The sequence below is a fragment of the Protopterus annectens genome, chromosome 2.part1, assembly GCF_019279795.1.
Source record: "Protopterus annectens isolate FY-2018-M chromosome 2.part1, PAN1.0, whole genome shotgun sequence".
Taxonomy (NCBI): Eukaryota; Metazoa; Chordata; order Ceratodontiformes; family Protopteridae; genus Protopterus; species Protopterus annectens.
The window spans coordinates 1,335,476,847-1,335,503,719 of NC_056729.1; positions in this window are offsets into that span (position 1 = coordinate 1,335,476,847).

The window sequence follows — 26,873 nt, forward strand, 5'->3', positions numbered from 1 at the left end:
CATACATATGCACAGCTGTTGCTGATGAAGAAATGGGCAGCTATGGGCCTTACCTACATCCCTCCTGCAAATCCCAAGCTTGTTTCCCTACTGTCTTACCCTCTTTGTGACCCCTTTTTCACCACTTTCCTGTCTCCCCATTTTCATTTCTTTCAAAGAAAATAGCGCGGGTGTGCGCCAGAGTAAGCACTGTTAAGCGGTTGTAAGCGGGTGTGCGTGTGTGTGCGCGGAGCTAAACGCCAGTGTGCATGCGTGAGCTCCGTGCAAACCAGCGCTAACCCGGTTACAACTGCTTAAAAGTGCCTTAGTCACTCTGATTGACAGGTCCTGTAGTCAGTTCAAAAGCAAAATAAAATCCCACTGTCAGTCCCAAACCCAGGACCTTGGAAACAGTAGTCTGCATGACCTACCACTAAGCCATGACTCTTATACAAGAACATTGTGCTAAAATAAATATATCATGTAATAGTAGGAATGAATGTAAAGGGAATATAGGATGTGTAGTACACAAAGCATGTCATTTAGAATTACTGTCAAAACTAGTGGATTTCCATAATAGTAGTGTGTGAACAGAAACAGCCATGCTAGTTGGTAGCTAGTAGGTAATAATGTCAGTTAATGTACATATATAAATGTATGTATATTTACATATATATATATATATATATATATATATATATATATATATATATAGTTGTAGGTGTCATTGTGCATACACACTTACTACAGGGAACAGGAGAGAGGAATGGAGAAATGTGAATCTACAACACAGCCTGAATCATGAGAGAGATACTAACCTTTACACTCACAGAACAGTGTCCACAGCATACCAGCATGGTCCCCGCCCTTACAATCTGAAAGGGCAATGCCTATCTCACATACCCTTTTATAGCACTGTCCTGAAATCACAGTGAGAACTGCAATCAGTACACAACTGGCTGCATGCAATTAGCAAATGCTGGCTTACAATTGGTGCAGAGGCCATCACATGGACCTATGCAGATACCTACAAAAGCATCCTGTACTAACACTCCACACATGCAATACATTCATTGCACTGTCTGGAAGCAGACAGAGGGAGAGAGACAGACAGAGACAGAGACAGAGAGTGAGAGAAAAAAAAAAAAACACGCTACACACTGAGTCTAAGCTGTCAGCAGTGACAGTAGTAAGCCGTGCCAGCAGCAGCAGGAAGCAGAAGTAGTGGTAACGCAACCAGCTGCGACAAACACAGGTAATGTAAACTAGCAGGTTAATAGTCTCCATACTGTGAACCCTCCAAATGTGTCATAGGTCTGTATCTATAGGTATGTCCATGTGATATGTTGTGTGTACGTAGTTCCACCAAAAGGGGATGACTATACATTACATGTCAGTTAGTGTTAGGCCATGATCCTGGCAGCAGTTGTCTGTGCGTTGCCCTCATCAATGGCTGCAATGACTGTTTTGAAAGGTCAACCAGGTTCAACAGGCAGGATCAGCCCATCACAAAGGCAAACTGGCCGGGAACAAGTGTCTGCAGGTACCCAATATCGCTGTATATGCGTCCCATACTGAATAATTCCATAGCTTAGCAGACCAGGCTGGTTATGCTTATGATGTGGTAGTTCCCAGAGTCAGTAGAGGTGCCTCCTTAGTGGTGTGGGACCACTGTTGCTGTAGGCCAGTGTTCAGGTACATATCCTGTAGTACGGCCAAGGTTAAATATCAGTCTTATATGCGGTTGTATGTCCTCTTGGAGTGCACGTAGCACACATCCAGGGATACCATCAGGTCACAGTGATGCTGTGTGTTCTGCTTTGCTGAGGGCGGCCCTCACCTGGACATGTGAGATGATAGGGAGGTTACATTCAGCTGTGATAAGTATTTCTACTTGTGGGGGAGAAGGAGGGGGAATACATGCACCGAACCTGTCTGCAAGAATGTTGCCAATATCTGTGTGTTCGGTGAATGTTAAGTAGGTGTGTATTAACTCAGAGCATATCTGAGGCATTTGGTCTATATGTGTAACATAACTGAAGAAGGCCTTGTGGTTATCTATAGTGTTTGTGGCCATTTCCCTCCCAGAGTAGGCCGTGGCCGTTGTTATGAGAGACCGTAGTGTATTACCAGTGCTGACCACAGATGCCTTCCCTTAATGTGAATCTGCTCTGTCCTGCAGTAGCCTCCTGCTATTGTTATACAATCTGCCTCTGGCAGGGGTCCACCGGACAGGATGCCTAACCTTTGTGCATATGGTCTGGGTTAGAAATGTGTGTGCAAGTTCCATGCAATCTGTGGGATGTCCGTAAGCATTCGCAAAGGGGTCAGCAGTGTGGGTTGTGGTTTCCACTGGCCCAGTGGGCTGCATGGATACCATCTCAGTCCTAACAAGTGAATAACTGTCTAATCACATACATATCAAAGTAGTCTACTGTGCTGGTGGTGGTGGTGGGATATGTATATCCAGGCCGAGTAACTTGTGTCCAGATCACACTAGTGGATGGCGTTCCACATACAGTACCTGGGTATGAACCCACAGAGTGAGGTTGTGCATTGGACCTGTCGCAGTGTGCTGACCGATGGGGCATGCTACTATGTTGTATGGAATGTGGCAGGTATTGTTGCACAGGTGTTGGCTGAGCACTGATATCTGGCCATGTACTTGTGTATCCACCACGAGACACACACATGCAACATATGGGAGTAGTAGTATATCACTACACTTGAGTATCATGTATAGTATTTGTGCCATATATTGCTGACATAGTCTTCTGATATCCAGTTTGTGTTCTCTGCCAGGGAGATGGCGCATCAGCGTAATCCCACCTACTCTGTAGCGGAAGATGAGGAGATACACTAGAGCCTGGTGCGGGATTATGACATACTGTTTTCCCGCACCAGCCAGAATCAGCAGGAGAGGGCTGCACTGTGGCAAGACCTTGTCCGTAGGGTAAATGACATTGGCATGCATAATAGGACATATGAGCAGGTACGACATCACTGCAGTGATTTAATCAGAAATGTCCGTCAGCATGCATCGGATATCCACAGGCAACAGGTTGCCGCAGGAGGTGGGGTGGCCACACATCCCCCCCTCACCAGACTGGAGGGGCTACTCTTAAGTGTTGTGGCTCCAGCCCCGGAACAGCAACAGCAATACACCTGCATCATGATGGAGGCTGGATCCACACTGCAGCATGACATGAAGCGTGCAGGTAATATGCCATATGTACACTTGACTGTTCTGTACACTGTTAGTTTATGCATGTGTAAGGTGTGTCCGTGGTATGTAGCTGTCAACATAGTATGTAATTGTGCATGTGTGATATTGGCAATATCAGCAGCTGACGTGTGAAAGGCAGCTGGTGTACTACTGCACTGTATCATATGCAGTATCAATGGCACAGTTGTGCCCACTGACATTAATCTCCTCATTTCTGCAGGTCCCTCCGGTGTTACAGCAAGGCAGGCCATCCATGCTGGTGAGTGTGTTTAACAATATCTATAAAAGTCCTGATAGTGCTAGTAATACTAGTGTAACTCAGTAGTGCTCTGTGTGTATACTGCGGGTTGTGCATATGTGCATGTGTGCAGGTGTGCCTGTGTCCACATGTGCATGTGTGCATGTGTGCCTGTGTCCACATGTGCATGTGTGCATGTGTGCCTGTGTCCACGTGTGCATGTGTGCATGTGTGCATGTGTGCACGTGTCCACGTGTGCATGTGTGCATGTGTGCCTGTGTGCATGTGTACATGTGTCCACATGTGCATGTGTGCATGTGTGCATAAGTGCATCACTGGTAACATTGTGTGGACACTGTAAACTGTGTTTCCTGTCTTCCTCCCACAGGTTCTGGTGCTGCTCTGGTGTCCTGCAGCAGGGAACCTGAATCTGGTGCCACAGGTACTGGTAATGATGATATCTGTGTAATGGCACAGGAAGGTGTGTCAGGGTCCGCCATTGGTCAGCCAATTGACAGTACACAGCTGTCAACCCCATCATTGCGCACAGTCATTCTGCCAGTACATCCTTTGTCACCATTGTCCCTAGGTGATGGACAGGATACAGTGGGCATTGACCAGGGTAATGTGGTATCTGTGGCACATGCTTCCCCACACAGCAGCCATGGGCAGGGTCCTGCGATGGTACCACACAGACAGTTGCCCATGGGGTCTCGTGGGAGCATCCGTGGGCGTACTGCCTCTGGCAGACGTGCCCAAAGAGGTCTGTCAACCTCAGCTATGTTTCGGGCTGTCATGCAGGCACAGTCGCGTATGGAAAGGTACACCAGACAGGGTCTGAGGGAGCCGAGAGCATGTCGCACAGCCATGACTGACAGTATGCGTGACATCGCGGATGCTGTCTGTAATTTCACCGATGTCATAGACAGACATTGTGGGGACATATTACAGCAGTTCCACAACCAAATGTCCATGAGCCAGGGCAATGGTGGGCGGTTGCGGCGTCGACGTGGCCATATGCCAGCAACAGCAGCAGCTGGCAGTTGGCGCGGATGACAACAGGCCCGCGCACGCCCCCATAGTGCCAGCAGCAGCCCCAGCAATGCTGGGTCTGTGCTGTCATCGGAACACCCCAGGAGACCACGTGCACGTGGCTCTGGACAGTCCCAACAGGGACCTGTGTCCAGTCAACACACTCCTACTTCTGATGACAGTACCCAGTCTGGCTTAGTACCGGATACGGTCCGTAGCACCCCTGCCAGGCACAGGTACTGTGTCCGTGCCCACAGACACTGATCTGTATGACTTGCCAGGTGCAGTCTGTGGCTGTCCACAAACCCCTGTATATGGCAGCCATGATGTGGAACTGTGTGCGTGCATACACACATGCAAAATGTTAACACCTAGGGCTACCACATACACGCACACACTGCACCAACAGTGCCTCACCCTGTACTGCTGTCCCTCACCAACACACATACACACACATGCCAATTGGTGGTATCAGTGGCAGACTCAGGCATACCTAATTCACACCCTGTGCATATGATGAAACTGTGCCACCTCCTGCAATCTCCAACATCAGTGCAGGAACAGGTAAACACGTTGCTGATGCACAGAGTGACTACATAGAAGTGTATTAGTAGTATCATGTTGGTAACAGTACAGTGTGCTGATATGACTGTGTGTATATCCCAGCATGCCTGATGCAGTAACCGTATGACTGTCCTGAATTGTTATCTGCACCCATAGTACGTACCAAAGTGTAACAGCTGCACATTATTGCATACCGGTGGTAAGGATGTCAACAGATAGCCACATACATGGGTAGCACAGGGGGGAAGCTAATGCAAGTAGTGATATGCAATGATGGACATGTACAGTAATGGTGGCAAGTTGCCCACAACGACTATGCAATGTGGATGTTTGCGCATGTTGATATGTGTGCAGTACCAATGTAATCCAAATCACAATTAACCATGACATAATATCAGTTCTACCATGGGCATCTGCACTGTGCATTCCTGGGTACATGTTGATAGTGCCTACACATTTGCACTGTTACCTACTGTTAGTGTTACCCCTTCTTTGTTGTACAATGGACTACTTCCAGCCCTGCTTACTGTAGCTTTGTTTGCATGCATGTTCGCTTGGGGTTCCCTGGAACACTGCTTCCACCTGCAATGCAGAGTTACAGTGCTTCTGTGGACTCCTAGTGACATCTGCATAGCGTATGATACGTATGTCAAGTTTACACATGACAGAACGTCACTGTCTGTCCTGTTCGCATGTACGTTGCCTGTGACACATTGCACATGTCTTACCTGGCATTTACCCACGTGTGCAGTCATATATGCCAGTGCTATGAAACAGTAGCAGTACACCCACACATACACACCTTCAGTATGTTGTTCCCCATTGGCCCTATGTGTTGGTACTCACCATGGCAATCACACTACTAGGGTAGCATGTGCAAAGGTAACCTGTGAATCACCTCTATGGTCCAGTTGTGGTTTATGTGAGTCATGTGGCAATGTCAGAGCTGCCACATGTATGCAGTCAACCATCACCCTTGGCCAGGAACGTACAACACATGTGTGGGATGCCACCACATAGCCAATCTGGGGACTGAGCACTCTGAACCCAGTAATGCCATACCCTGTCAGGTGGCATGTCATACTACAGTGACTACAATACCAGTCAGACATAGACACGCACTGACAGCAAGCTGAACACACTGGGGCATACGTGGGGACTCAGAATAGCATCCTGCCTGAGCATCACACACCTCTGCAGCTGGCACACAGGCATATGTTATGTCAGAACAGAGCACATGCCACACATGGCACACACATCCCGTGTGCCACACACTCACAGCCTGTAGGGCTACACAACACACCTGCTACAGATGTGTCAGGTACCTCTCTTGGCCGCTGCAGTGGGGTCCCGCTCAACAGGCTGTACATGGTGAAGGTCACAGTGATATGCCTCTGGGGAACTATGGTCCACCACAAAACACATGCATACAGGTCAGTCAGAGGCATGGACACATATGACTCAGTCATTGACCATGCCACTATGGATGACCTGAGACATACCTCCCTGGACTACATGATAGGGAACATAGAAGGGATCTCTCAGCATGTGGCACGGGCCAGTATGAGCCTGATCTTGGTTGCCATCATACCCTCACCAGGTATGCTACCACTATATGTAGGAAGGGTGTTCTATGTCTACATTCTGCTCAGTCTCCAATGTCATTCATAGGGTATCCACTGGCTGTCAATGTGTGCTTACATGCTAGGGAAGCCACAATGATGTGGGAGGGGCAGCTTGCACGTGACACCCATGGCCCAATGTATATTGGCGAAGCCCCTTGATACACACATACTGCCTTATGCTGCGGGACACGGATTACATAGCCACCTCCACGGGTATCACACAGGATAGGACACTAACAGTGATGCTACACAACACCAGCAGTGTACACCGCAAAATGCATGCACTGGACACTGTCCTCAGCACAGTGAACTGCAATGTCTGTGCAGTACCAGAGTCCTGATTCATGGCTCACAGGTGCAACCCATCACTGCCAGGTTATACCTCATACCATGCCTGTCGTCCCCTACACATGTAACACACATGGACAGGGGGGTGGTATCCCAAGGCACCACAGATACATACACCTCCAGGTTGTTGGCACAGCACAAAGCATCAGGGTCTATTCATGTGCAGCTAACAGTGTGTCGGACTGCCGCCTGGTTCATAGCCTGGCACACACAACCCTCCCATACACAGGAAACCCACCTATCCTCCATAACAACACTGGCAATATGACAGTCTCAAGAACTGTCTTCATATGGCTGGACTGCATCCAGCCAAACATTGTGCGTGAGCATTACTGCAGCTACAACACACTAGTTGAAGGGTTCCCAGCATGTGGTCACTGAATTGCAGTGGAATGACATGTTACCACTCCCACAACAGGTGGGAACATGCAGCACCTGTACATCGACTACATGTATACTATATGGCCCAGACCAGATGTGTATCCCCTGCTGTAGGTATTTTACCATATACACCCACACTGTATAGACACATACCGCATGCGGCCCCTGCACAGTAAGACACAGTCATATTGTTATGCATCGCAAATACCATTTATCCACTCGAGGCATGTGTCAGACATGGTAACTACTGCAGGTCACAGGTATTTATGTGTATGTGTCACACACATACATCATGTGTGCATTGCCATTGCTGGTTTAGGCAATGGCATGCATTGTTATGCACAAAGACCCACACAAGGTCATAATGTGTGACACAACCACACATGGCAGTTGTGGGTTACCAAAACATACCTATCTGTACTCTGACAATGGTAATAGACCCAGTAGCAAAGCGCACTATTGCCATTACTGGCCAACTAGCCCTGTTTGGCTGTGCTGATAGTGTGGTGACATCCCCTGTGTTTACTGGGGGAATATGCAGCATCTGGTGTATTGTAGTATTTGCCAAAAGGATCTGTTCTCTCACACTTGCATTGACACACACCCTACTACCCCCACACTTGACATTTGCAGGATTCATACCCCTACTTAACTAAGTCACGACACGTGAGAGAGACGCATTAGCGAAGCGCACTATTCGGATTACTAGGAGGTTCCTCTTCTCTGGCTGTACTTATAGGGTGCTGACATCATCAGTGTTTTGAAAGGGTAATGTGCATCAGGTAGTGTGATCTCCTGATTGCCAAAACTAACATGTTTTTCATACAGGATTGCACACACACAAACTCCCCACTTCCAAACACACACACACACTTGCCATTTGCAGGTTTCAAACCCCTACCTAACTATGTTATGACACTTGAAAGTGATGCTGTAGCAGACTGCGCTATTCGGATTACTGGTAGGTGTCTCTTCTCCAGCTGTATGTATAGGGTGCTGACATCATCACTGTTTGGAAAGGGTAATGTGTATCATGTAGTGTGATCTCCTGATTGCAAAAAAGCACATGTTTTTCATACAGAATTGCACACACACAAACTCCCCACATCCAAACACACACACTTGCAGATTTCAAACTCCTACCTAACTATATTATGACACTCGAGAGAGACGCATTAGCAGAGTGCGCTATTCGAATTACTGGGAGGTTTCCCTTCTCCTGCTGTACTTATAGGGTGCTGACATCATCCGTGCTGAGATAGGGGAATGTGCATCCTGTAGAGTGCTTTCACAGTTGCCATAAGGGACATCTCTCTCACACAGACTTGCACACACACTAACCCCCCTCCACACACACTGGGCAGTTGCAGGATTTAAACTCCTACCTAACTATGTTATGACACTCGTGACAGACGCATTAGCGGAGCGCACTATTCAAATTACTGGGAGGTTTCCCTTCTCCTGCTGTACTTATAGGGTGCTGACATCATCCGTGCTGAGATAGGGGAATGTGCATCCTGTAGAGTGCTTTCACAGTTGCCAAAAGGGACATCTCCCTCACACAGACTTGCAGACACACTAACCCCCCTCCACACACACTGGGCAGTTGCAGGATTCAAACCCCTACTTAACTATGTTATGACACTCGTGACAGACACATTAGCAGAGCGCGCTATTCGAATTATTGAGAGGTTTCCCTTCTCCTGCTGTACTTATAGGGTGCTGACATCATCCGTGCTGAGATAGGGGAATGTGCATCCTGTAGAGTTCTTTCACAGTTGCCAAAAGGGACATCTCCCTCACACAGACTTGCACACACACTAACCCCCCTCCACACACACTGGGCAGTTGCAGGATTCAAACCCCTACCTAACTATGTTATTACACTCGTGACAGACGCATTAGCAGAACGCGCTATTTGAATTACTGGGAAGTTTCCCTTCTCCTGCTGTACGTATAGGGTGCTGACATCATCCGAGCTGAGATAGGGGAATGTGCATCCTGTAGAGTGCTTTCACAGTTGCCAAAAGGGACATCTCCCTCACACAGACTTGCACACACACTAACCCCCTCCACACACACTGGGCAGTTGCAGGATTCAATCCCCTACCTAACTATGTTATGACACTCGTGACAGATGCATCAGCAGAGCGCATTATTCGAATTACTGGGAGGTTTCCTTCTCCTGCTCTACTTATAGGGTGCTGACATCATCCGTGCTGAGATAGGGGAATGTGCATCCTGTAGAGTGCTTTCACAGTTGCCAAAAGGGACATCTCCCTCACACAGACTTGCACACACACTAACCCCCCTCCACATACACTGGGCAGTTGCAGGATTCAAACCCCTACCTAACTATGTTATGACACTCATGACGGACACATTAGCAGAGCACGCTATTCGAATTATTGGGAGGTTTTCCTTCTCCTGCTGTACTTATAGGGTGCTGACATCATCCGTGCTGAGATAGGGGAATGTGCATCCTGTAGAGTGCTTTCACAGTTGCCAAAAGGGACATCTCCCTCACACACACACTAATCCCCCTCCACACACACTGGGCAGTTGCAGGATTCAAACCCCTACCTAGGTTATGACACTCGTGACAGACGCATTAGCAGAGCATGCTATTCGAATTACTGGGAGGTTTCCCTTCTCCTGCTGTACTTATAGGGTGCAGACATCATCCGTGCTGAGATAGGGGAATGTGCATCCTGTAGAGTGCTTTCACAGTTGCCAAAAGGGACATCTTCCTCACACAGACTTGCACACACATCAACACTGCTCACACACACACACACACACACACACACACACACACACACACTCTGAGCAATTGCATGGTTCGAACTCCTACCTACCTATATTATGACACTTGAGGGAGACGCATTAGCAGAGCGCGCTAACCGATCTGGTCTGCACCTGCAGTATTTATAGGGTGCTGACATCTTTATTTCTACAGAGGTATGTACATCTAGTACTACCTGTCAGGTGGGGATAGCATATATATGCATTTGCAGCCACCTACGTCAGGGTCAGATATGCACATCGCACTGGCAGGTTATGTTCTATACCATGCTTCATGACCACAGGACCTGTAACACACAACACAACCAGTCCAGAACACCACACCCACATCCAGGACACACACTTAGCTTCCCTGGGAACAGTGCCGGGATATGCATGTGTTCACATACACCATTCCAGTTGTTAACATCAGGTACAGGCATATTGTGTGTGAGAACTACTCAGGCCTCTACCACTTTACCCTACAGCCACTACAATTTGTGGGTCCATGTGCTATGGCAGAACCACACACCACAGCCACATGGGGGAATACATATTGCACCTGTTCATCTGCAACATGGGTACTCACTGTTCCACACCAGAGGTAGACCACCATTGTTGATATCTGACCATACCCACCTTCCCCTGGACATCCATATCCCATCCCCACCCCCAGGCAAGGTTGTCACTGCACACAAACTGTATTTAGCACAAGCAGACTCTACACTTGTGAAGACTGGGGTGGACGACTTCAAAGGACCCATGCTGGGGGACTATACTGGCCACTCAGCATAATCCTTGACAATTGCATTCTATGAGCATGTGTATGGTTTGCATTGATCATGCTATTCCACATATACCCATGACTGCTCCACAACAAGACACCTGTCAGGTGTACACCAGCCATATATGAGCCGTCCAACAGACAGAGTGAGCTAATACATTGCAGAGCTGTAGCCCACAGAGGGAGGACATCTGTGAACAGTTCCAGCACGGCACTTCATTCACACATAATCATCACAACACAGTGTTGACAGTGGAATTGTCCAGACAATGTAGATAGGGCTCCCCTCAGTCTGTTATTGACGGCCACTTACTGTTAGAGATCCTCAGCAACCCTCTTCCAGCACACACCAACAACATGGCTGTGGCTTAGCACATTCAAACCCTGGGATCTCCACTGTGCCCCTGCTTGACAGAGGCACAGCTCACTAGCCTCACACGTTGCCTTATGTGACCTACTTTACAGTGGCACAGTAGCCTACTGTACTGGGGATGCAGATGCCAAGCACACTCTGGCTGAGCTGTCATTCCCTAGGGCAACAAACCTAGTATTGACCTCTACACCCATATGTTCAATTGTCAGATGCACAATATTTGTTGTGCTGTTCTACTGTTTGCAGGTCTTTATTGCCATAGCATTCCCTGTTCCTATGACCAACTTGTGTATCTGTGGAAGATGTTTGCATATGACGGCGATCCACTATATCACTTATGTCTCTGTAGTCATTGACTGTGTGCACTGGGCAGATTGCTGTGTTGTGGTTGGTTCCTGGAATGACACGTACAAATACCAGATATGTGTGGCCAACTGCTAAACGGAGATATGGCCTAAGTGTGTGAGCATGCCCAGTTCAGCCTTTCCATGGCATGTTGTCTGACATATGCCTCATTTATCAAAGTGTGCGAGCATGCCCAGTGTGAGCTTTCCATATATTGCACTCTGAAGTCCACCACATATTTGGGTGTGTGTGAACTTCAACAATATCTCCCGTTTATGGTTGTGTGTTGGGTGTCATGTTGTGTACTAACTGGCCAACTGCTTCATGTCTGCCACGACAGGGATTATACTGTGTCTGCAGGGATTGCATGGGATACTTTGCAGACAGTTGTCAACATACTTTCATAATGACCTAACACTGTAGTACCGTATAGTGTACTGGTTCAGTACTTTCACTGTGGTGGACAGTATCCTGGGCTTTAGTCCTATCACTGCTTGACATCTTCATAGTGAGCACAACAGACTGTGTAGGGGCCAGTTGTGCACATATGACCATGTTGCATTATGTTCAGATATGGACTACCTACACCAGGCTCGTCCAACATTGGTAGTGTATTCCACAACATAGGTGGACATTGGCAAACACTAGTGATGTTCCCTAGGCCATTTCTGATGCTAGTCACAGGGTGTGTTTGTCCTTCGACACACATTGTAACTGGAGTTTGCCATGACATATGTCATGGTTAGTATACTGTGCCTCCATCTACCTCTGACATAACAGTGATACCCAGGGTTAACCTACCATCTCCCATCCACTCATCAGGATTCCTCTTGAGGGGTGTCGATAGGTGACTCTCTGGCTAACCTGTACCGGGAGTTTACTCAAGAGTGGGGGTGCCTTCTGTGTTATGGATCATTCTGTACAGCTTGTCCTATGTATGTCAGTGCTGGGGTTCAGGTCTCACATGTGCATAGCTCACTGCCATTCAGATTGTACAAGGTGCAGCATGTTCATTGATTCCAGGTTGGACATGGCTTCATACATCAGGCACAGCTTGCCTGTAGCTGGGCAGTATGGCAGTGTGTGGGGCTGCAGTTTGTTTACTCAGGCAACACATGGCATCTGTTCATGCTCTTTGCTACTCCTGGTGGGGTACTGTTGTGGACTTTACAGTTGATGAAGGTGTCTGCTGAGGTATATCCCACAGAGGCTATTGTAGTCAATTGTGACGCTGATGAAGGATGACTGCAGAGCCACAGTGACCTCCCCTTATCTACATCTGACAACCTTCATGATTGGGTGGGTATATGGTATGTTTCTGCGAACACTACAGCCACATGTTTGTCCAGTGCAGGATATCTATCACCTTTTGTCCCCAGGTCTCTCATTACATGTTAGGTACGTAATGGGTTAACACCTGTGTGGTAATTTGTGGGCACTTACTGTATATCCACAGTGGCTGTCTATACACAGTTCTGCAATTAGCTTGCTGACATGGCTATGGCTCCAGTTGTCTGTTTGCAGGTGGCCCTTTTGTGGGTTGCTTGTGTCAGCTGGGGGTCGGATATGGTGGGCTGTTTGTACTCCTCTGCATACATGTTCAGTCACAGTCCTTCCATGTTGGCCTATACCTATGGGACATATATACAGAAGGGGGGGGGCCCAGGACCAAGCCTTGTGGGATGCCACTCATATCTGCTTTGTAGTCTGACATGGATGCAGCACGTCTGACCATGTCATTTCTGTCCTTGGTCTGGTTTGCAACCCCTCTACTCACATAGGGGTATATATTTAAGCTGGTGAACATATCCATACTGAACTCGTAGGGTATTGTCTAGAAGCATCTGCACAGTCCAGCTACGCTGTGTGGACCACATTGCCCTCATCAATGACCTTAATGACTGCTTCAAATGGGTCTAACATGTTTAGGGGCAGGATCTGCAGTTACGATGGCCACACTGTATAGGGTCCAGTATCAGTAGGTCCACAATAGCTTTATGTCTGCGGTACATACTGATCCTTTCCATAGCTGTGCAGACCAAGCTTGTCAGGATCCTGGGGTGGTAGTTTGTTGTGAAGGACCACTGTTGTTGTACACTGCTCTTTGGGTACATATCCTGTGGTAAGGCTGACGTTGGGCAGTAGTGTGATTTGGCATTCCATTATTCTTGGAGTCCATGTTGGCCTCAGCCCAGGACACCATCACATACCTTTGCTGCTGTGTGTTTTGCTTTGCAGATGATGGCTGTTACCTCAGCATCTGCAATGTCAGGGGACCAGCAGTCTGCTGGGATAGATATTTTGCATTCTGGGGGGTTTGCACTGCACCTGTCAGGTTGTATGTTAGCAATATGTGTGTGTGTTTGGTATGTTGTTTGTAATATCTGTGTGATTCGGAGCATATCTGTGGATTCCCAACATGGTTCCTACCATCAGTTAAGTAAGCCTTGTGATTATCCTTAGTGTCCTGTACAATTTGTATCTTCATAGGTTCATGTGTTCATACTAGGCTATCCACCCTAGGGCATTAGTAAGCCAAGCCAGAGTGTGTGTGTCTTTCGCCGCCCCTTGCTATGTGACTATTATGGCCATTTATGATTTTCTTTACTGTGCCTCTGTCTGGTCGTGACACAGTGAAGACCCCCAGTATACATGTACGATCATCCATCCACTTGGCAATATTCCTGTTGAGGGGTGTCAGTGAGGGTCTCTGCCTAACATGGATTGGGATCCTGTTTCTGGGTGTGGGGAGCCTCTGGGTTATGTATCTGTCCCTCCAGCACATCCTATTTCATTATGTGTTGAGGCTGACATCTGTCACTCTCACAGCTCCAATGGCTTTGATTTCCTGTGGTGGAGCATGTCCATTACTCCTGTGTTGGACATGGCCTTGTACAACAGACATACAATGCCTCTGTGTAGGCAGTCTGTGGCTGCATTCAGCTGGGGTGTCTACAGCCAGGCAGCATATGACATATATTTCACACCCTTTATCCTCTTGGTGGGGTAACTTTGAGGTCTTCCGAACCACTGCAGGTGTCACGTACGGTACATCCCATATGAGTCATTGTACTAGATTATGGGTCTGATAAGGGAACAGTACAGGGGCACAGTGACCTCTGTTGATGTAGATGTGAATCTTTTCATGATACGGTGTCCAATATCGACAATCTTCCTAGCCACATTGGCATTGTGTCACATGACAGATTACTGTCGACTTGTGTCCCTAGGTCCCTGATTACTCCTTGCATACATAATGGTTTACCACCTATGTGGTAATTTGTGAGTACCTTGTCTGGTATTTGGTGGGACATTCATACTGTCCAGTGTCTTCAGGATGTCTGGGTGGAGTTCTTGTGTGTGAGAGTGTGGTCTGTCGCATGCTACAGACTGTACAGCAGTTTTGACTACACTTAGGTGCACACGGGTGGTCTCCGCTGCTTTGTGCATTGTCAGTTACCTGGCCATATGGGTGTCTGTGCTGCATATGGATACTCCCCCTACTTTGATGTTTTGGTCCAGATGTTGGGGCCATAACGCATGATATGTGGTATAACCTGGTAGTGCTGGTGTGCTATCACTAGGCTTGCAGCAGGCTTCTGTCACTGCACAGACATCAATGTTCTCCATACTGGGAAGTGCCTCAGGGGCATGCATATTGCAATTTACACATCTGGCATTGGTCAGCATTACCCTTATGTTTCTTACCACTTATGTTTTCTAGAGTGGTGGGTAGTCTTTTTGGCCTTGCCTACATACGGCTCTATGGAGGTGGCAAAGGCCTTATCCAGTATCCAGACGCACAGGGGTAACAGGTGCAAGCCATCCCTGAAACAGCAGCATGGCTTGTTATGCTTGACATCTCAAGCAGACAGACATTAGACCCTCTTGGACTGACAGCTGTAACTGTGCCACCTGTTAAAGATGATCATTCTGTGTTTGTACTGTGGCATCATTCTTGGTGAGGGTTGGATGCTGCACACGGCCAGTGTCATACCGGCCTGGGGTACATACTCAGAGAGCTCATCCATGTCTCTTTTCATGTAGTCCAGGGAGGTACATCTCAGGTCATTCACACCAGCATGGACATTGAGTGCATCATATTTCTGCTTGCTTTGGGGTGACCTGTGTACTTGTGTTATGTGGCATATTGTGGCAGCCTACAGGCAGCTTACTGTACCCTTTCCCTTGTTCAGTCTGGTGAGTGGGACAGCAGTGTGTCTGCCTATACAGACACCTATTACAACTGTATCAGGCATGCTGTTTCTCCTTCTGGCCTGTGACTGTTTGGCACACCAGCTTTGTGTACTATGTGTTGCATGTGCTATGTTTGGAGGTTGTGGTTGCTTGTGATCTGCTTTGGAGGCTTCTGTTGGTGTGGTGTGTTTGTAATTAGGGCCTCTGGGAATGTTTTTCTGTGTTTATGTGTTTGGTTTACAGTTGTGGTAGGTCTATGTGGGACTGGGTTTGTGGTGTATGTGGTTACCTTCTCCTCCTGACTAGTTTTGACAGTACTGAGTTGGATGAGCTCAGCCTCCGGTTTGGATACATGGTTGCATCTATCACATATCTTTGTATTTTTTGGGGCGAGTTGTGGTTGTCTGTGTACTTGGGACAGGTGTCACATTGCCTCTGGATTCACAGGTTCTACTTGTTGTGGCTGGCCTTAGTGGATTGTATGTGTGGACATATGTTATTGCCATACTACTGATCAGTGATTACTTCCCTTTTTATGTTTGCTCTATCATGTGGTAGCTTCCTCATTCTCTTGCATGGTTTGGTAATGGCTGGAGTCCAGCATGCCAGATGCCTGCGTGTATGGCATTGTGTCTTGTTGTTATTTGTGATTGCATACTCCAAGCATTCCTGGCTGTGTTCATGGAATGCCTGTATAACATGTTCTGTGGTGTGTCCCATATTCTGCACTTGCACAGGGCCTTCGTGGATTCCACATCGGTTTGGAGGGGTGCAACCTATGCTTTACACATGTTTTTCACTGTGGTATTCTGGCCAGGGACTGGGGTCGGGATGTGTATATCCAGTGTGATTACTCTATGGTCTGGTCTTACCAGTGAAGGATACACTTCTCATCTTGCCATCCAGTACACATGTTGCTGATTATCACATCCAGTATGCTTACCCCTCTTGTGGGAGTGGTACGTTGTTCCTGGGCATTTTGGTTTATGGATTCTGGGAACTTTTCTCCGACTGTGTTGGTGCTAGTATAATGCTCCCGGTGTATGGGTATTTTCAGTCAAGCAATATAATGTGGTTTGGGGGGCTTGATATATTCATGTATTCCAACATAGGCCAGGTGCAGTTCCTGGTATTAGGACAGTAGTCTGCAGCAGGCTATATACACTGGGAGGCAGTTTTAGACATTGGTATTTGACCATGGCTAATCCATGCTGCTTCTTGTTGTGGTACCAACATGGGGGTGTGGTTATCCTTGACATTTATTGCTAGTCACCCTCCTTTTGTAGCTTGTTCCATGTTTTGCGGCTGTACAGCACAGTATGAGGTGTGACCTGGTAATGTTAGGGTGCTGATGTGAGCCTTGACCCAGTTTTCTATTACAGGACGGATATCTACATTCTCCATACTGTGTGTGTTTACACTGCACACATCTTGCTGTTTAGACTTCTGGCATTGGGTAGCATTACATCTAGGTTCCTATCCCTTGTGGTACCTATGAAGGTGGGTTTGTGTTTTGAGACTTACCTATTCAGGGCATGCTGTGGGTGCTGACAGCCTTTGCCAGTATCCATGGGGCATGGACTGATAGGTGCATGCCACCCCTTGCAGGTGGTGCATTATGTCATGCTCCGCATGTCTTCCCAGCCTGAAACACATTGGCATTACTTCAGCCAGTTATTGCACTTGATCATCCCATCATCATTTTGTGGCTTCATGCTTGGTGAGGGTGGATGTTAGTCAGGGTCCTCAGGTGTGCATATAGTACATGGTGTTGCATTACTTAACACATGGCATTCATGCCTCAGGTGGTGCTGCAGGGCTGCCTCTGTCAGATGCGCATATTACACTCCCTGTACATGTTTGTGAGCAGGTCATGTCATTTTAGGCATCCATGTTATTATTTGAGTGAGTCAGAGGGGGTATCATTCCCAGGGTTCCTACTGAGCCAGTGTATGTGCTATGCGTTGCCTCTTTGCCAAGGCCAGGGCATACTGGGCATGCCTCCTTCTGCCTACTGGGGCAGGCTCAGGTTGTTCCTCCTCCGAGTCACGCTCTGCCTGTGATGGCCTTGGCAATGGTGGGGGGCTGTTTGGCCCAGCCCTATGCTGGTCCTGCTGCAGCTGTTTTCGCAAGATCATATTATGTAGCATAGCACATACCATGACAATTTGGGTACATGTAGTTGGTGTGTACTGCAAGGCTCCACCAGATGTGTCCAGACACCGGAACCGTGACTTCAGTAGCCCAAACACATGCTCTATTACATTGCGTGTTTGTGCATGTGCCTCATTATGGCGTTCCTGTTCAGGTGTGTGTGCATTTCTGATGGGTGTCATCAGCCACGGCTCCAGTGCATAACCTGCATCTCCCACTAGGTGTCCGTGTGGGATGTCCCCATTGGCAAATGTCTGGCACAGCTGCGTCAAATGCCAGATGTGGGAATCATGGTAACTCCCAGGGCAGCCAGCACACACATTCATTATTATGCCTTGGGCATCACACACAACCTGGCAGTTGATGGAGGGGAAGCCCTTGCGGTTAATGTAGGCCCTACCCCGCTCACCGGCTGGTGCTTTGATGCATATGTGCGTGCAGTCTATTGCACCCACTACCTCAGGGTATTCCGCTATTTGCTGGAAGAGACGCATATTGCTGGCCAGTACCTCACGGGCATTGGAGAAATATACATGATCACCGACATGTGCTGACATGGCATCCAGGAACTGGTGCAGTACCCTGGAGGCTGATGCCTGTGATATCCCCATCATATCACCAGTTGGTCTCTGGAAGGTACCTGTTGCTAGTATTCTTAGGCCAACACATACCTTGGTTTCCACTGGGATGGGTTCCCCTCTGCTGGTTCTGTGTGTGAGGCGTGGCCTGCACAGCTCAACTATTTGCTGCAGGAGCTCTCTGTCCACTCTATAGCGCTCTACTATCTCCAGCTCATGTAACCCGTGGTAAGTGACCCTGGGCCTGTACACTCTTCTCCGTCTCCTCACTGTGGGTTGTCTGGCACCATCTGCATTGTCACCACCCTCAGCAAGTCGCCTATGTCTCATTATGACAGCTATGGCAGCCCCTAACATTTCTGCTCTGAGTGAGGCTTTTTCAGTTTTCACTTCTATTAGCTTACTCCTGTCTTGCAGTGTTCCTGCACTGCTGTTTGCAGAGTTTTAAGTGCTGGGCTGGGCTACTATTCTGCCTGTGTAATTGCCTGCTTCTAATTGTTTTCACCTGCTAGCTCCAGCAGTATTCCCTGCTAGCTTCCTACTAATTCTGTTGCTTCCTTTTTCCTTTCTGTTTCCTCAGGGGGGAGCAACGTGCATACCAGCAGAAACATGCTCACAGTGGCTTACACGCGCGCACACATGCTTACACGGTTCAGAATCTGCTTATTCAGGTTAAAACGCGCGCACACCAGCGCAAACAGTCTTACAAGTCTGCCAACAGGCTCCCACATGCTCAGTCTGCCCTACACGCGTGCACACCAGCGCAAACAGTGTTAAACATCTACCAACATGCTCCCACATGCTCAGTCTGCCATACACGCGCACACACTGCCCTACTCACGCTTCATGGCGCGCACACGTGCGCATGCACGCCCAGCAAGAAACTTTAGTGTAAGTAACAGTGTACACCTTCCATTTCTTGACTTTCCCGTGCTTATCTTGTGGCACTCCTCTTTCCCTGATCTGTGTATAAGTAACAGTGTACACCTTCCATTTCTTGACTTTCCCATGCTTATCTTGCGGCACTCCTCTTTCCCTGATCTGTGTATAAGTAACAGTGTACACTTTCCATTTCTTGACTTTCCCATGCTTATCTTATGCACTCCTCTTTCCCTGATCTGTGTATAAGTAACAGTGTACACCTTCCATTTCTTGACTTTCCCATGCTTATCTTGTGGCACTCCTCTTTCCCTGATCTGTGTATAAGTAACAGTGTACACCTTCCATTTCTTGACTTTCCCATGCTTATCTTGTGGCACTCCTCTTTCCCTGATCTGTGTATAAGTAACAGTGTACACCTTCCATTTCTTGACTTTCCCATGCTTATCTTGTGGCACTCCTCTTTCCCTGATCTGTGTATAAGTAACAGTGTACACCTTCCATTTCTTGACTTTCCCATGCTTATCTTGCGGCACTCCTCTTTCCCTGATCTGTGTATAAGTAACAGTGTACACCTTCCATTTCTTGACTTTCCCATGCTTATCTTGTGGCACTCCTCTTTCCCTGATCTGTGTATAAGTAACAGTGTACACCTTCCATTTCTTGACTTTCCCATGCTTATCTTGCGGCACTCCTCTTTCCCTGATCTGTGTATAAGTAACAGTGTACACCTTCCATTTCTTGACTTTCCGTGCTTATCTTGTGGCACTCCTCTTTCCCTGATCTGTGTATAAGTAACAGTGTACACCTTCCATTTCTTGACTTTCCCATGCTTATCTTGTGGCACTCCTCTTTCCCTGATCTGTGTCTGTCATCTGTCATGTTACACTGACCTCCAATGAACTGCATTTCTTTCTACCATTCCCCCCTGTGATGTCACCTATCTCCTACTCTATTCCTCCCCCTTATGTATCTCTTACACTACTCAGACTGTGCTCATTTGCTATGTGACTGTGAGATTCAGTATCCTAACCCTCATTCACATGAGATTGCCTACTAATGCTTAGTTACTTATCTTACACTCAGCTTCCCCCCTTAGCAAACGCTACACGGTGGCCATGTTGTTTTTGGTCTGCTGGTCCCTGCATTGTCATTCCATGTATTGCATAAAACCCACATTTGTGGGTTTATAACCTTCATTTTTATGTTTTATGCATCGGGTTACCTTGCCAATGGCCACATATTTGGCCATTGGCATGCTGCCTGACACATATGCACCCTTTATTTGGAGCTGACATGGCTCCGATGTGAATTTTGCAGAAACATACTCAGTTGTCAACTGAGCACATTTCTGCAGCTAAAACGTCTCTTACACGGGCTGGTTTCTGCTTCGTGGATCGCTAATATACCTCATTTGCATACCTTTCAGCTGCAAGTGAGGTATTTAGCATGTCCACGCCCAGTCCGTGTAAGAGACGTTTTAGCTGGTCTCTTACACGGAGTTTAGGGCTGTTCCTGGATCGCAAGGCTTGCATGGAGTGTTACACGTCTCTTACACTCCGTGCAAGCCTTCGTGAATCCTGCCCATGGGAAAAAAATGCTCAAACAGCCAATAGCTACAATTTCTGAACCAGGGACCACTCCTCTTGTGGTAGATAGGCTACCTGATGCTTACCACTCCCACTGATAAGCTAGAAGGCTTCCCTCCAACACTGAAAGGCTTGGGGGGCTCAGAAGCTTACAAAGCGTCCTGGCTACAGAAAATCTGTACCTGGACTAGACTAGTAACAGGAAAGGCAGGAAACAAGCGCAAACACAGGCTTTTAAATTAGAAGGTTGAAAGAGATGGAAAAGCTTCCCAAATGGCCAATAAACTATAATTTCTGGGCCAGAAACCACTCCTCCTGTGGTAGATAGGTTACCTAGTGCTTACCACTCCCACTGATAAGCTAGAAGGTTTCTCTCCAACACAGAAGGGCTTGGGGGCTCAGAAGCTTACCAACAGTCCTGGATACTGCAATTCTGTACCCGGATTACACTAGTTATAGGAAAGGTGGGGACCAAATGCAAAACGGGCTTTTAACCAGAAAGTAGAAAGAGATGGAAAAACTGCCCAAACGGCCAATGAACTACAGTTTCAGGGCCAAAACCCACTCTTCCCATGATAGATAGGCTACCTAGTGCTTACCACTCCCACCGATAAGCTCAAAGGCTTCCCTCCAACACAGAAAGGCTTGGGGGGCTCAGAAGCTTACCAACAGTCCTGGATACAGCAAGTCTGCATCTGGACTTGACTAGTTACAGGAAAGGCAGGAAACAAGCTTAGAATTTTTTTTTTACAGCAGTAAATACAATTCAAATTGTAGTGCAGGCCAGCACACGCGAGCATGTAGCAACACTACGGCAAATAGAGTTCAAATAAATGCAATTAAATTAACAAATGGCTAAAAAACAAGTGCAGAAGACAGTAAATTAGAAGGCTACTAACAAGCAGTAATAAGTGCAGAGTAAGAGCGACTGAACAGATAGCACACAGAAGAGCAACTAAGACAGTTACAGTACGAGCAGATGAATAAGATACATATACATATATATATATATATATATATATATTTTTTTTTTTTTTTTGACGGAAGGAACAGAGCATGATTAAGAGGCTACAGGGGTTGTCCTTCCCAAATGCTCTCTTTGTACACAGTAGGAGTGCCTGAAATCAGAGTATGATCTTACTGCACTCAGTTGAGTGAGCAAATGAGATGGGCCCAGAAGGAGCATCCAAATACAAATCTACAAGAGGGGTGGGCAATTTCAAATCAAAGCCACCAACATTAATACCAAAACAAGAACAGGAAGGGTAGGTGGGGAACTAACTGTAGAGAGACAGCCACAACTTCAGTTGCGTTAATATTCAGTGAAAAACACAAATAAATAAATTAAATACAGTACTATATGCAAGACAGCAGATAAAAGTGTAGTTAAATTCACTTATATGTCCAGCTGATTTCAGGTAGATGTTAGCCGCCCAGAGCTGTGGAACAAAAATCTGAGATGAAATAGACATCACATGGTGATAACGGAGAGAATGCAGATGAAACCGTCCAGCAAACTGAAATACTTAAAAGTCAGACAATTCTCTCTTCTGGAAAAAAGCCAACATATATTCATAATCGGTACAAAACATAATGTAAAATACCAAACACAGAACTGGCAACAATGTCAGAGCCATCATGAGCCCATAGTCTCATATTCCCTTGACCACCATGTTATTCACTGTTGCACTCTAACAGTTATCAGATGCCCCCCCCCCCACAACCCCCATGGACAGCATTATGTCTAAGGAAGTGGCAGAAAAAATAAAACCTTATATAAGCAAAACAAAACACAGTAGCACAATTCTAAAAATCTCCAAAGCTGTAGATGATAAGAAAGTAATTTGCAGTAGAAAACACTCCTCTGTGAAATATGTTACTGTCAAGGAGAGCCACAGTCCCAAAAAGAGGAAGATAGTAAATATACACCAAACAACACTTACGTAATGAAGTATGAAGATCAAGCAAACCAAACTGGAATAACTGTGATACAAAAATTCAAAAGGTGCAGTGTAAATTTAGTCAAAGTAATAATGTTGGGAGGGTGGCCTAATGGTTAAGGTGTTTGCCTTCCAAGCACAGGGTGCAGGGTTTGAGTATCACAAGGGATAATTGGCTAGGCTTAAAATGGCTCACAAGGACAGTTAGCTTAGTACTAACCTATGTAGATGATGAACAAAGTTCAACAGAGGACTGAAAGATGGGCATACAGATGGTTCCAGAAGGGGTAAAGATTCAAGTAAAATAGAGATAAAAAGTAGCAACAGTTCTGAGTAGGAGAGAATCTAGACATCTACAGTGATGTGTAGGATGTAGTCAACAATGTACCTAAGTTTACATTGAAAGTGAAATATTCAGAATAGCTAAAACACCTTAAGTGACAAGAAATCAATACAAAGAAGTTTAATATTTTATGTATATGTACTACACATCAGTCTAAACAAACTGATAAAATATAGCATTTTCAAATGTAGCAGATATACTTTCATTAATGCCAACAATGTCTAACAAGCCCATCACAATTAGCCACCATTTGTCTGAGGGGAAAGCAGCTTGGCAGAGTGGGGGGTTGTAGATAATGGGACAAGGCCAGTCAGATAGGGACAGGACAGGTCAGGAGAGTCAGGGTGGGGAGAGTGGTCTGTTAGGAAGAGGTAAAAGGCTGAAGCCAGATAGGCCTGGCCTTTATCAGTGCAAAATTTGATGGATAGCTATGGTCCAGTTGGAAAAGATAAGGTCTGGTGGTGGATTGTGCTAGGTATGTGTGTGTGTGTGTGTGTGTGTGTAGGGGAGATAGTGTCTGTTTTGAATTTATTCTAGACATTTCTTTGAGCTCTTTCTTGTTCCATTTGCTTTATCCTACTGCCTGTCTCTGTGTTCCCACATATTGCCAGATCTACTGGTTTTAACTGACATTGTGCTGGGGGCTGGGGGCTGGCGCCGGTTGCAAAGCTAAATGGCATCTGGGGAGGGTCTAGCCATAACCATTAGGAACATACAGTGTATCACCCACCTCTGCAGCAGCAGCAGCTCAGCCATGTTTACCACCCTATCCCCATTTAGAACTCCACTTTCCAATTCTGACTTCCCCAGCCTCCACCAGGGATCATGGCAGGAGATGCCCACAGAACTGCCCTCCCACCACGGACAGTGATTATTATCTTTTGTGCTGCTCCATCAGTCAGCTGATCCGCTAACTGAACCCGAGTTGATTTGTCTGTATCCAGGGCTTTATCCCTCAATACCACCACAGCGGCTTAACTTAGAGATTTTTTTTAAGGAAAGGAATAATCATAGAAGGGTTAGGGTTTTTACAGATTTGCTACAGTAGAAAGTAAGGAAAGAGAGGAGTGTTTGGTGAAAGGGCCTCTGGATAAGGGAATGATGGAAATTTTCTGGGACACCTGGAGCAGTTTGCAGTGGTATCAGATGGGCAAGTGCTACAAATCTGATAGCTTTAGCGAGCATACCTCTCAGCTGTCACTGATTTTACAGAATGTCCTTGGTTTTTATCTGATATTGCAGTTTTGCTCCTTTATAAAATATGATTTTCTGGTAAGCCACTGAGGACTGCAATCACTCAATAATTCCACACTTCTTATTTTTTTCTGGCAGTTTGTATGTAGGAATGCAGAGGTTTTGTCATAATGGAGTTTGGAGCATGACTGACGATACACCTCTGCTGGTTTCTTCTGATGGTTTATGATGCTTGATTTAGTCAGCCCACACTAAGGTTTGACCACACCTGCCATTGGTTCTGGTATTTGCCTTACATTTTTTGCCCTGCCCTTCAAAAAGTTTATAATTTTCTGGTAAAGTGCTGATAGTAACTGTTAGTCAGTTAATAATGACAGACATTAGGGATTCATGTTTCTTACTGTTCAGAAAATACTTACTTTACAGAAAAGGCATTTTTAAGCAAAATCTATTTTACTGTCAGCTTTTAAGTTAGTTAGAATAAAATCTTAAAAACTGTCCCTTTGCTAACTATCTTTCAGAACAGAGTAGCAAGTACATGCATGTACACATACATGTAGTGTGCACTGACTCAAGAGGAATGGTGCTGATGACGTAAGTTGGGGGGGTGTAAGATTTATTGCTGTCATTAGGCAGTGCTCAAAGGTGATGTCAGAACAGCTCAAAAGTGATGTCAGAACAGCTCAAAGGTGATGTCAGAACAGCACAAGTCTGATTATTTCTTGCATTCTACACAGAAAGTCCATGCAGTGCTGGCCTTAGCTGCCTTAGGGTCCAAGCTGGGTCATTTTTTTTTGGGGGGGGGTCCAAGCTCCACCCTTCTCATGGCCTAGCCCCACCCTCACCCTATGCAAAGGCTTCCTCTCCTCAAGTCCAGCCTATTATTTTAGATTAGGTATCAAAACTATATTAGTACAAACACTATATACTTTTATTTGTCCACAACATGGTTGAGGAATTTTCACTAAATATTTATTCATTTATGTCACGGATAAATAAAAACACAGAAAACACATCAGTCTGGAGCTGTTCTGAAGAAGTCCTTGTACTATATAGGATGAAAGCCCTTAAATGACTATTTGTAAACTGACTGTGAGCATTGATTAAATAAAACAGTGTTCCAGTTGTTTTACCATAGTTTGCTTGTTACAAGTTTCAAAAAGTACTTATTGGAGTGGAGGTCCATGGTCAGTGCCTTGGTGGTATTTGGTTTATAGTTACTTTTCACCAAGGATTACTCTCTTATTTTCTTGGTTCATTTTCTGAAGGATACAAAACTCTGAAACTCACATATCCATCATTACTTAATGACTGCAATTCACAAAGGCTTGCAAGAAAATCACACATTTTTAGGAGGAACAGACCAAAGATACCACTCAACTTCTTTACTTAAGAATTTCTAATAAAGCCACAAATAATAGGTGGACAAAGGGCAGGTTCACTGGAAGAAAAGCCCTTGTAGAAGGTGCATTTGTGTTAAAATATACTCTGCTTTACCTCCTCTTACATAGGTATGCGATATGTATGATGTGTGTGTGTGTGTGTGTGTGTGTGTGTGTGTGTGTGTGTGTGTGTGTGTGTGTGTGTGTGTGTGTGTGTGTGTGTGTGTGTGTGTGTGTGTGCCTCTTTCTCTCTCTCTCTCTCTCTATATATATATATATATATATATATATTTATAGGTGTGTGTGTGTATATATATATATATATATATATATACACACACACACATGGGTTCACTACATAATCTCGAAATTTTGAAATATCGAATTTCAAAATCTCGAGACTATATAGCCAAAACCCCTAAATGCCAAAAGACCAGAAGTGTAAGTTCATTCAGAAAGAATTTTGAGGACGGATTGCTGGGGATTTAGAGGACCAACCACTGACAAGCAAAGGATGAGGCTGAGAGGTGTTTCAATCCAATGCTTGAATCTCTTCACCTGTATGGTTCAACACTAATGCTTGGCATTCAGAAAGCTGAACAACAAAGTCATGTTTTTGACTTACAGGTCAGCAGTTCAGGGGTCCCCAGCTACCCAAGATGCACAAAGACAATCACTTCTTCACATCTGATGACACTAAAAGGGACTATTTTAAGTGAGTTGTTACAAGGCTACCTAGATAGGAATGCTGTGAATGTGTTGCTAGAGGGTTTCAATTGGGGTTTCAGAATTCCAGCAAAGGGGAAAAAGGGGAGATTACAAAAGATTTGAAATCAGGAAGGGAACAGAGTTTGTGCAGGCAAAATTAGAAGAAAAAATAAGGCCATTTTTGCATCCACCTAAAGAATTTAGAACATGACCCATTGATCTGGTACTGA